This window comes from Emydura macquarii, unplaced genomic scaffold (assembly GCF_026122565.2).
Source record: "Emydura macquarii macquarii isolate MOO-44397 ecotype Brisbane River unplaced genomic scaffold, CSIRO-AGI_Emac_v2 contig_1477, whole genome shotgun sequence".
Lineage (NCBI taxonomy): Eukaryota > Metazoa > Chordata > Testudines > Chelidae > Emydura > Emydura macquarii.
Genome location: NW_027131614.1, coordinates 13282419 through 13294844, shown reverse-complemented (window position 1 = coordinate 13294844; position 12426 = coordinate 13282419). Strand labels below are relative to the sequence as shown.

Here is a 12426-nt window from a genome sequence, read left to right as displayed (position 1 = left end):
CATAAACACTTTCCCACTTTATGAGGTATAATCTCCCCACATCCAACAGGCTGTCAGAAACAATAAATAGATTAACAAAACATTTCAGGATTACATACTTGGAGATGTTTTATAGCAGGGAATGCAAAGCAACAATTACCATTTTGTTTATTATTACCTTGTTTAGAGAGACTCTAGAGATTTTTTGTTTGTTTTTATATAATACTTTTATACAAACTGTAACCTTAGGTATTTTACAGCATTAAATAATATGAACCGGTAGACAGAGACCTGAAATAGTGCTGAAAACAGAAGTGTCACGATCATTAAAGTCCTAATGCAGAGGGCTTGGGGAAAATTAAAAGGCACAGCTGAAGCGAAAGATGGTATGATTTAAGAAGAGTTCTGGGGCTACTTTGCAATGACCCAGATGTCCCAACAGCCTTTATACTGCATGCACAAGAATCCAGGGGGCCCATGTTTGAGGAAAAAGCTGTCCACATACCTCTTGTTGTTGTTGTTGTTGACAATCTGTAACCTAACTACAAGTACACTACGGGGTCCAATCTATTTCCCTTCTGATCATAATGGTCCCTTCTGACCTTAAAGGCTATGGGTCTATGAACCTACCCATCCACTCCTCAAACTCCATAAAAGCACGCTCCAGACCATCATTGTCAAATGACATTTTATTTAAAATACGCATTTATTATTATTATTATTATTATTATTTTTACAACACATCCTGTTTTGTCCCCAAACCATGCTCTAACATTTAGTGTTTTTTCTCTGCAGGATTTTGCAATTTGTTGAACCAAGAGGACATCAACATTTCGCATTAAACATTTATCCATTGGTTTGATTATTTCATTTAATGATCTATCTGGGTCCTCTGCCTCCATCACTTTGTTCACCAGCGCTGCCCCAAGAGCTAGATGTTCCTGGGTTAAACAGAGGCATTGCAGTGCATATCCCAATGTGATGATGATATTTAAAACACTCTCCATACACAAACTACCACTAACTTCTTTAATTTTACAGATCACATCATCTTCAGACCAGTTCAAGCAGTTGTGACTCCTCTTATCAGAGGCATCTATACCCCACACCAGGCAATCCTCAAATTGTTTCTCTCTCAGGCAATGCTGGATGATTCCATGCACAGCAGCTCATACAATTGCACACATGACAGTTTTACGATTATGAACTCGCACAGGCTCAATACCATATTTCTTCCACCTTCAATGTTAGATAGCACAGGCCTATAGAATAAGGATCTCCCTCTCTTTCAGCATCCTGTTGAGCATCTGGTTTTGGATCTGGGCAAAAGCAGATCAGGCCCAGTCTCTTTGCCCCTTCAGAACTATTGGAGTCCAGAATCTCAAAATCCTCTGAAGAACCATCACTCATCTGCTGAAAAAATATCAGTAAGAAATACATGGAAGACAGCTTTGTACCTTTTCATATGTGCTTTTAAAACCTTTTATATTGTGTGTCAAGAGACATCAGCCAGCAGCTTAAAAAAGCAAAAAATCAAAATAAATTGTCCGCGTACAGGTTTGATCCAAAAGGCTCTAGCCCACTGAGCTCCTGTGGCTGGCTCCCAACCCCCTGAACAGTCATACATACAAAGTACCTGTGCCTTGTCTTTGTACAACCCTTTGTTTGAATCATTTGGGTTCTACTGGTCGGGGTCCGGTGTCTCAAAGAAAACTTGGCTCAGTGGTATGACCTTGTGTTTCTCCTCCACATCATTCTTGTGGTCACAGTCATCGTCAGCTATCCCCATTTCCCTGCTCCCATGACCGGTCTCAAACGCCATTTGTGTCAGGGTGAGCTTGATTCTTTAGCTCCCACAACATCGCCCATATAACACCTCTTCATGAGCCACTTGGCTGCTGATGTTGGCTGGGGACTTCTAGGTGTTGCCATCTTTAATCAACAGCCCTGTTTAAACAACTAGAGTCCTGTAGCACTTTAAAGACTAACAAATTTAATTTCTGCAGGCATAAGCTTTCGTGGGCTGCAACCCACTTCGTCAGATGCATCTGACGTCTTGCATCTGACAAAGTGGGTTACAGCCCACGAAAGCTTATGTCTGCAGAAATTAAATTTGTTAGTCTTTAAAGTGCTATAGGACTCTCGTTTTTGCTGTATACAGACTAACACAGCTACCCCTCTGGATCTTTTCAGCTCTGTTTAAGCAGTTCATCCTCCTTCATACAACAGCTACGTGATACTTTTAGCCAGTAATGTCGGGCTAATGTTTCAGAAGGCTGTTGGTCTCCCTCCCTAAGCAAGGAGGAACTTTTATTTAAAGGGTTAGGAGGATGGGCACTATTTCACCTTTAGTTTTGTATTATTTTTATACCTTATTTGCCCGAGTTGGTTCTCTTACAGGAATAAAACCCAAATTAAAACATGTTATATGATAAAAGGTACCTTGCAGGCTACAACTATAAGCAACAAAATAAACAAGGATAATCGCTTTTTAATCTTTCCTTCTTAGAAATGCACCTGCTAAAAACCAAGGCCTGACTGATTAAAGGTGAAAAAGAAAAGACTTGAACAAAAACCAGTGAGTGCTTTATTGATGTGCATTTTAAACTCACGACAAGACAGGCATGTCTGGACATGCTGAAACATGTTTGGGACAAGTCTGGACATGCCTGACCTTTTTCCTTTTGCCTCGCCATATGGTCATTATCTGGTAAATCATTTGTACAATTTTCTAATTTTACCTTAGTAAGTTACAAAATCTGGTCCCATATTTCTAGACAAAAAGGAGGCAAAATTAGAAAATTGTACAAATTGTCGTGAGTTTAAAATGTGCATATTTTTTAAAATGGCCAATGGCACCACATGTATACGAGACCAAAAACGAGAAGCAGAGGGCAGGATATAAGGCACTATGGGGCATGGAAACCTGTCAAAAATACATGATGATGAATGCTATCAAGCTGCATACTAATAATGTTCAAGGCAACAATGAGTAGAACCCCACTGATTATAGTGAAAATCAGAAAAAAAATGAAAGAGGGAAAGGGGGAGTACATGTAGCCCCCTGGCATCTGGTTGGCAGTGCTACCAGCTTCAGCCACTTCTGTAATGGTCTAGATCAAAGAACTGGTGGATGATAGCCATTAATATTTTCCAGCAGAAGAACCACCCCATCTCAGCTCTGCCCATCATTCAATAAAGTTTAAAATGCTGACACCCTGAAAGACTTGCTCCCAAACAAAAAGAAAGAAAATGGAAGAGGAAGTCAGGGGAACACACAGAGTCCCTGGCATGGGGCAGAAAGAGAAATGGGGGGCAGACAGAGCCCTGGCATTTGGGGAAGAGGGGAATAGGAGTATGGTGAGGAAAGGGGAATGTTATATAGTAGAGAGGTGAGGGACAGAAATTAACAACAGAGCCTGTACATCTATGCAGGGCCTGGAAGAAAAGTTTGTTAATGTACACTAGGGAATGTCCTGGGAATCCTCTATAGAGTTCTCTAGAAAACTTTCCTATAGGTATTCTGCAATCCTCTGCTGAAGGTTCCTTGGCAGAGCTGCCTTGTTTCTCCCCCTACTGTAGGAAACTCTGCTGTGTCGCCCAGCAATTATTTCTGCAGGAACCAGAGCGGCACATAGGCAAGCAGCATACAGAGCCAGACTGAAACCACACGCATGCAGGAGATGCACCTTTGGATCCTGAGTTACCCTTAGGAGTGAGATATTGGGTTCGATTACCCTAGTTTGTGAAAAAGGCTACCAATAATCAGAATAGTCTCCCTAGGCGCTTGTAGTACCCCCCTTCACAAACCACCCAGAACCTTTGTCCTTTCTTGCCAATTCCGCCTTCTCACCCTCGCCTAACCCCCCGATGAACTCAGCATATTTGGGACTCGCGCCAAGCTGTGGGCTAGCCAAGGGACAGTCAGAAAGAGGTGTGTAAGTTTTGTGATTCATGGCTGTGAGTGCACTCACAATATTGTCTCTGTTCATTGTTTCTTTGGCTTCTGTAGATGTGCCCTTGAGGACCCACTCCTCCACACCAGTGGAGCACCACCATCAGACAAGGGAGCGAACCAGGAAGAGTAAGGAGAATATGTTTCGCGAAGTGCTGCAGTCAACAGATACAGCACATAGTGAAACAAGAGTGTGGAGGGAGACAATTAATGAAAGACACAAGCAGGATGCAGAAGCAGATGATAAAGCTCCTGGCGGCCCAGACAAAGATGCTGAAGTCCCTCATTACGCTGCAGTCTGAGCACATCCGTGCAAGACTCCCCCTGCAGCCAATATAGAACTCTGCTCTATGCCCTCCCCAAACTCCCAAACTGCGATTATCACATTCCTCGTGTGTTCCCGGTTCCTCACCATACCGCATGCACTCCACACCTAAGGACTGGTTTCACAATGAACACTGGAGTTAACACACATCTGTGAGAGCCCTAACTGAGAGACTGTTCCTCATTGCAATGTCCTCTGTTTAACCGAAAATGTGTGTTTTGTCCTGTTATTAAACTTGAGTCTTTGAATTAAAATGAGTCTTTATGTGTGTCACACACGTTGGCCAGTGCTAACATTCAAACACAGTGGCTACAGGCAGGAATATTTGCTCAGTACAATTAATCTGAGGAAGCAAGCACTAAAGGGGTCATTCAAGGTGGCAAGTAAACATTGCCTGGTCGAATGCATCATATAAGGACAAATTACTGGGAATCATTGTCAAAATGCTCCTTCAAAGCCTCCCTGATTCAAATAGTCACCCACTATGCCCCTCTAATTGCCCTGTATCTGGCTACTCAAAATCAGCAGCCAGCCAATCAACTTCAGTGCTCCACCCCTGGGGAAACTTTTTCCCCTTCGCTTCACAAACATTATGCAGAGTACAGCAGGCCGAAATGACCATTGGAATATTTTCCTCGTTGAGGTCTAACCGGCCAAAAAGGCAGAGCCAGTAACTTTTTAATCAGCCGAAGGCACATTCAACAGTCATTCAGCACCTGCTGAGCCTGTTGCTGAAGCACTCCTTGCTGCTGTCTAGGTTCCTGGTGTGATGCCGGGTGGGCTATGAATGACCAGAAATATTATTACTGAAACCAATATTACAGAACTGCAATAAATATCATATAGGATATGCCATGTAAAGTACCAATGGAAAAATCATGATTTGCTAAGATTGATAAGCATGTTTATATGTATGTATTAGTTTTGTATTATGAGTTCTAAATATGTATGATATATCTGTATTTCAAACTTGTGCAATGTTTCTGGGTGACACCCTCAGACAGGCTGGCAGCAAAACTAGGCCTGCTTAATGGCCCATCAAGGTAACTCAAATGTTCAATGAAACCAGTGAAAGGAACAAGGGGCTGCACTTTATGAGTCACCAGCACATGTAAGAACTTGCCTATGGATGGGGACTCTGAGGCTTTTCCATGCTATGTGCTGTGTGGCTGTGTCTGGGACAAGCCACGTGGCAAAGGGACACAAAAGGCAACTGCTCCATCTCCATCTTGTCTTCATTCCTGCTTCCTCCTTCTGGATCAACTAATCTAAAACTGAAGCTGTGAAACAAAGGACTGAGACTCATCCAGGTACTAGATGTACACCAGAGGAACTGTACAAGCCTACAAACTTCACAATTCTGCTGAGAATCTGATATATATGGACTTTAAAGTCATTTGTATGTATCCAGTTGCTTTGACCTGTTAAAAAGGGTAATTGATCTAATCTCGATAGGCACACTCAACCTCTCCCATTTCACAAAAAACTGTGTGCAATTGTCCACTCCTGAATCCATATCTATCACCAGTGTGGTTTGAAATGACCAATGACAGTTATAAGTGAACCAGTAACGAATTTATTTATGAACTGATTAACATGTGGGATAATTAGAGAATAAATAACATTACCATATGCCCAAAATCACTCAGGTTAAGATGGTATGGGAGATGTACTCCAGGCCCCACTACCTTAACATAACCCTAGGTCCCAAGTCAGTGATAGTACGTCACAGTTGTTCTTCTTTCCCTCCCAGGGAATGCTGTTCACGATCTGGATTGCCCGGAGCCGATGACTGGATCCCACACAGATAAGTGGTCCTTCCTCCTTTTCTCTTGCACGTGGGTAAGGCGTCCTCTGGCTTGTCTGTCTGCTTCTCGTCATGGTCCTGAAGCCCATGCAAATAGACGTAACCGTGCCACACTGTCACTCGTACAGACAGCACTGAGCCTCAAGGCGTGCTGTCTTAAATAGCCTGTCCGAGCCTAAACTCTGCCAATCAGTCGACTATGATTTTCCCACCTTAGCCCTGCTCACTGCGTTGCTGGGCAGAGTTTAAGTCCTGGTGCACTGCTAACTTAGGCCTGCTTCAATATGGAGTCCAAAACCATACATTGCAACAGCATATAAACCAATTACAGAGAAAAGGATCTGTTCACAACCTAAATCTCTCCCAACAGACCATTTAACATCTCTCAATCCCAATCAGGAGCAGAGAGTGATAGAGGGTGGTGAGTTGCACAGTGGAATAGCTACCCACAATGCAGTGCTCTCTGTCAATGCAAGAGCAACGACTGTGGACGTGCCCCACCAACACAAGGAGCGTTGTGTGGATGTGCACAACCCATGTAATTAAAGCGGCTTATGATTGTCAACGTAACTTAAGTCAACTTCACTCTGTAGTGTAGACATGACCTGAGTTCTTCTTTCCTCCACCCCCATCCCAACTGGCTGCCGCAGTTGCACTAAAATTGATAGGACGAAAAAGTCTCTGTGGCACTGGATGAAATGTTTTCCCTAATGGAGATGTTCTTTTATTCTGGACCCCTGATAAACTAAGTCAATTCCTGAGCATTCTTAGAGATTTCCACCACTGTGCCAGGTAAATTTAGGTTTTCCTTGCCTGTAGTATCTAATCTCTTTCCCCTTGTATAGATATTCCAGGGAACAAAGAGGGAATTTGTCTTTCACTTAGAGCCTGTAATTTACTAGGTCCTTCAAATATTATACTTCCTGGTAGATAGGATAATAGTCTTAACTTCACAGAGTCCCCAGGAAGTCCTTAATACTCTCCCTATCTTGTAATCCTGTGTCTTCTAAATTAGGGTGTAGTCAGCTATGGACATGATTCTATCAACAGAAATAGTAACACCTGCCACAGTAACACCTCCCCACCATCTCCACCACCATAAATATTTTACGGAAAGAAGCTTTGAACCTTGCCTGGGTATTTAAGAAAATATTTAACATATTTAAAGGTGCATGGTTTTAAATAATGCAACAATCTTACCACAGAAGTAAAATATGTAGTTTTCCATTATTTCCTTAGGATTCAACTTACTGAGGGTCAGATTGCTATACTTGTATCACACTGAGTGGTATCTTATTCTACAAGCATTCTTATTGAATAATATCTTAGACTATAAGTAATCAGTCCTGAGTACGAGTACCATAATCTGAATGGAAAATAAATTTTGTTTCTAAATGTAAATATTGAATGGGCTTGTAATGAGACTGGATGAAATCTACAGAGCACCTGACAAGGAAGGAATTAAATTAGGGGTGGGTTAAACCCCGTTGCCTAACTTTGAACCCACACTTGATATCCTAGATTTAAAAGTTCAACATTAATGTGACTGTCATAACTGTTAAATTCTACATGAAAGAAAGAATGTGAAAAAGGAGCAATGAGCGTACAAAGGTGTTTGGGTGGGGACAAAAATAGAATATATATACACTACATAAAAAGTACCCAGTCATATCAGTGTTGCTTTGGGGTTGCTTGGGCCTATTTCTGATACAAATCAAATGTAAGGGGAAGGTTCCCCCCCCAGCCCTCAAAATATCTAAACTCCTTTAGAAAAATGGGTTTAAATCCTGCAGGTTATCAAGAAGGGGTTGACGACAAGAGAGGGTTGTCAAATCAATAGTTTGCAACCCTGTTATATAGGACGCTCATATTTCACCACTTAAATCCTTCCACATGTAGCTAGAAGGCTTTGCAGCTACCCTTGGTGTTACAGAGAGAAGCAATCACCTCAGGCCAGGTTGGCTGACAACAATGTATCAATTAAGCTAATGAAGAGAGAAGAGGACTTTAAATGCCTAACTGATTGGCAAGACAAAGTGGGTGATATCTTTTAGTAGACTAATCAATGTCTGTAGGTGAGAGAAACAAGATTTTGAGCTTACAGAGAGCTCTTCTTCAGTAGGCACTTGATTCTCCAGTGGTTGGAGTGTGTTTGATAGACAGGTAGTAGGCTTAATGTGCATATATCCTAGCCTTTGGCCTTTTGAACCATTAGGGCTAAACTTTTACAGGTTTATTTTACGTGGTGTGACTAGCTACTGAATTAACCACCAGTATTCTCAGCAGAGATGCCAAGAATTCATGAGTATAGAGAAAAGGTACTCTCTTACGGATAGGTATAGTCCTTTTCAGGTCAGGGGTGTGGCACGTCACTAAGGCAGTATCTTGCATTGCTACTACTTATATTTTGCCTGTTCTGTGGATGAATGAAGAATTTCAGTCTCCATTGCTCCTGCTTCATTTGCCAGTACTAAATTCACTCCATTTCTTAAATTAGAAAGTATTAGACACAGAGTTGGCAAACTGAGGACTGGCTCAGTTCCCTGTAAAGGGTTGTGTTATTGCTTGAACTTTCCTCCCTCTTTTTAAAGACACATACAGGCAGAAAGAGTAAGAGCAAAGGAGTAGCAAGACAATGAGGAAATAAGAGGACACCAACAAACAAGCCTATTAAATTGCTTAAGTTTCTTACAGCCCTGAACAATGTAGCTCAGCCAATATAATTTTCAAGTGTAAACCAGATCTCAATCATCTCTTAACTGTTCCCTTCACCTTTCTGACACTCATTTTTGCACCTTCTCTTGTGCCAGCCCTCTGCTCAGATCAAATTCTTACATCTTGTATGTCAAGTGCCCTCTTCCACCTCCTTAAAACCTAATTATTTTGTGAAGTCTCAAAACTTTTATCTCCTCACCAATGTGTTTTCTTAGCTCAGCAATACTCAGACCTCAGTGGTTCAAGAGCCAAATTAGCTTTTGACATTACCCAAAAAAGCCATAGCAGTAGGAACCCATTGTTTCATTTACTATAGTGCTATATATTCAATCACATGGTGTTTTAATATCATGTGCTGTAAAGAGCTGCAGGAGAGACATTAAAGAGCCACTTGCGGCTCGAGAGCCTCAGTCTGAGTATCACTGTCTTAGCTTGTGTGTATGTGATTTGATGTTCTCAGTATGGCTCTGTGAATTAGATTGCATGCTTCTCAAGGCAGGGTCTTTGTAGAGTGTATGTGTGTGTGTGTTGCTGTATGCTGAGATAACAAAAGAGAAAGGGGAATTGCAGTGTGCTGATCAATAGAAAACAAGAGCACAGAACAGCAACATTGTTTTGAGACACATTCATCATTCTGCCCCCCTCCCCCTCCCCCCCCAAAAAAAAACCCAAAAAAAAACACTCCCACAGAAAATGGCTAGCAAAGACCAAAAGGTAAAGCAATGCCTGGAAAAGAGAGGGGGAAATATAACCTTTCATGGGTCCTCACTGAGACCTACCAGGCCAAATTTTTTCAAACTTCAGAGCCTTAAGTTAGATATCTAAGTAATAAGTGGCCTGTTTTGGGGTGGGGTGAGGGGGGTTGGTTGTTTATTTCCAAAGATGCCGAATACTTACAGCTCCCAATGAAGTCAATAGGAGCAAATATCCAGCACCTAAGGGGGGAGAAAAAGATCACTAAGGCTAGAGTCACATAGAAACTTAAGCCTGGTGACACTGAGCATCATCACCCTTAACTTGCAGGTGCCTAGAAGATCATTGGGATTCACAAAGCTTGAGTTAGGCACCTTATACAATGAATAGGGAGAGATAGGCACCTCGGAATGCACTTCTCCAAAGCCAGAATGCTAGATGACTCTTTGCCTAAACTAACCAATGGAAAATACCAAGGCAAGGGTGTGTGCTAAGTCCCACCCTTCTTAGGGAGTTTGGCACCAAACTGTAGTGAGGTGCCGCCCTCTGCTTGGGGTTCTCAGCTACAAACCCTCTCTTGGGCTTAGGCACATATGCTCTCTTTGCAAGAAGGGAGGAAGAGTGAGAAAGCACTCCCTCATAACTTGTAGCCTAGTGGTTATGGTGCTAACAGGGGATGTAGCAGGTCTCTGATTCAAATCCCCCCTCTCTCTGAAGAAGAGATGGGATTTAAACAGGGATCTGACACCTCTCAGGTGAGTACCCTAGCCATCTGGGCTTTGGGATAGTCTGATGTGGGGAATACCTCAGTCTGTCCTGTTGAAGCTATTCCTTCCCCCTCCTCTCTTTGGGCTAGTTTGTGTAAGCTTGCCTATAGAGTGCTGATCTGATAGGTGGGCTCTGATCACATGCTTGCCAGATTGGGCCCCACAGGTAAATTAGGCAGAGGAACAGCTTTCTTCCCCTGGTACATGCATCACACTGGGATTTAGGTGTAAACATGGCTGATGTCAGTCTGCAGGCACAGGTGAAACAATATGAGCATTCTGAATTACTTATTAATATCATGGTAGGGTCTAGCAGCCCCAGTCTACACGGTGGCCCCCTATACTAAGTGCAGTACAAACATACAGAATAGTTCCTGTTCTGAAGAGTTTACAATCCAGCCTGAAGACAGGAACTAAACAAGTAGGTTTAATAAACAAGAGAAGGGTGCTAGTGATATGCTCATGTTGTTGTATAGGCTGGCAAGTACACAATTGATGAGTCAGTTACATTTTACTTATGTTTAAATATATTGAAGAGAGAGAGCTGAACTCCTCCTAGGCTATCGGGAGCTGAAGATTATACTACATGGTACTCAAATGGTAGTTTCCAGTAGATTTGCAGTTGGGTCTCAGAATTTACCTAGGTCCTTGGTGTTTGATCACTCCATACAGGCCAACATATATTTCGATAGGTTTGTCAGAATGGTATTAGTTTACAAAGAATCTCTCTATAGAAATGTCTTATTCATGCTTCTTAGACTGGCTACTACACTAGTCTTTATACACAAGCTGTATCTAAACCATCAGTACACTTTAGATTTTTCTTGGCTGTTAAAGATAGTAGTTCTAAAGCTTTGTAGAAAACAAACACAAATATAGTATATCATATTAAGTGGCTGCAGCTTTCAGAGGATAAAAACCTTAATGCTCTTAAACATGGCAGTTCCACAGGACATAGAACATACACTAATTTTAATAAGCTTAAAAATGGCACAAAACAAGTGGCTCCTCTCATCTTGCTAAATAAAAGCATATTTCTCATATTCTGGTAGATTGTTTCCCACCAGGGCCAAATTTATGGGCAGGCGACGCTGGCGACTATCTGAGGTGCCAAGCTTGGGGGGCACCAATCTCAGGGTGCTGTTTTTGTTGTTGAATACAGATTTACAGATCCTCACATGCAAACTTCTCATCTTATATGACAGGGATAAATCATGCATGCAAATCGTGCATCAAAATCATGAAAAAAGTATTAAAAAATTTAACAAATGGAGGGAGAGGGCACCTAAGATGCTCCTTGCCTGGTGTGTCATTTGATTAAGGGCGGGCCCTATTTCCCACTCTCAAATTTATACAAAGCTGCAAATGTCATGTTAATACTTAATTTTGACTTAATTTTTCACAACCCTGATAGCTGAAGAGATTTATGTAGAGATGAGCTGTCAGTGTGATTCATGGCTCTGCTGGTTCATGTTTGGCATAGGTGGGGTCTCCCTACACACACAGTTTTAAGTCTTACTTTCCATTTCAGTTGCTGTTTGCAGTGTTCTTGAAGTAGTGTTGGTCTGTGAGCTTTTCTCTCTCACTCACCGAAGCTGGTCCAATCAAGCACAATACCTCACCCACCACCTTGTCTCCCAATTACAAGACAGTCTCCCCGCCCAGCAGAACGGACCTCGAGTGAGTTAAATCGGACTCCCCCAAGGGGGCCTAGCAGCTCTCTGGGGAGAGAAGGGTTCGGAATGTTCCGCCGGCTGCTTTCATTGGCTCGCGCAACGCGGCAGCGGCCTGCAGTTGCCCCTGGGCCCGCTAGAGGCCGCGGCGCCCCGCTCGGTGTCACATGAAACTCACATTTCAGCGAGTCCTCAAATGACCCTCCCCGGAGAGCGGCCGGGCGCCTCAGCCAAGCGGGTGACTGGCCTGGCCTGGCCTCTGGGCGGAGGCGCGTCAGGAAGAGCCGGGGTTAGCAGGGGGGGTGGGCTTGGCCGGCCGAGGCAGGGCCAGTAGCGGCTCAACTGCACCTGGCCACGGCTCCTGCCGCCCTGGGAGGCGGCTCGGGGCGGCTGTGCGGAGACCAGTGAGGATCCCGCGGGGCCAGCAACCTGCAGCCCGCACCGGCCGGTGGGTGGCTGGGAGCGCGGGCGGGCGGCGAGCGCTCCGGAGGCATGTAAGCGCTCCGCGGCAC

General features: G+C 43.3%; 1 protein-coding gene across 2 annotated transcripts in view; it reads left to right on the top strand.

The window, feature by feature from the left end:
* The first annotated feature begins 12061 nt into the window (after window positions 1-12061).
* The window catches only part of SGK3 (serum/glucocorticoid regulated kinase family member 3), a 74163-nt gene continuing 73798 nt past the window's right edge, over window positions 12062-12426 (top strand). The window contains exon 1 of one of the 2 annotated variants that reach the window (XM_067553665.1): window positions 12062-12362. The gene's annotated coding sequence lies outside the window, so the exon portion shown is untranslated. The remainder of the gene's footprint in view (window positions 12363-12426) is intronic. The other variant, XM_067553661.1, reaches the window with a different exon arrangement.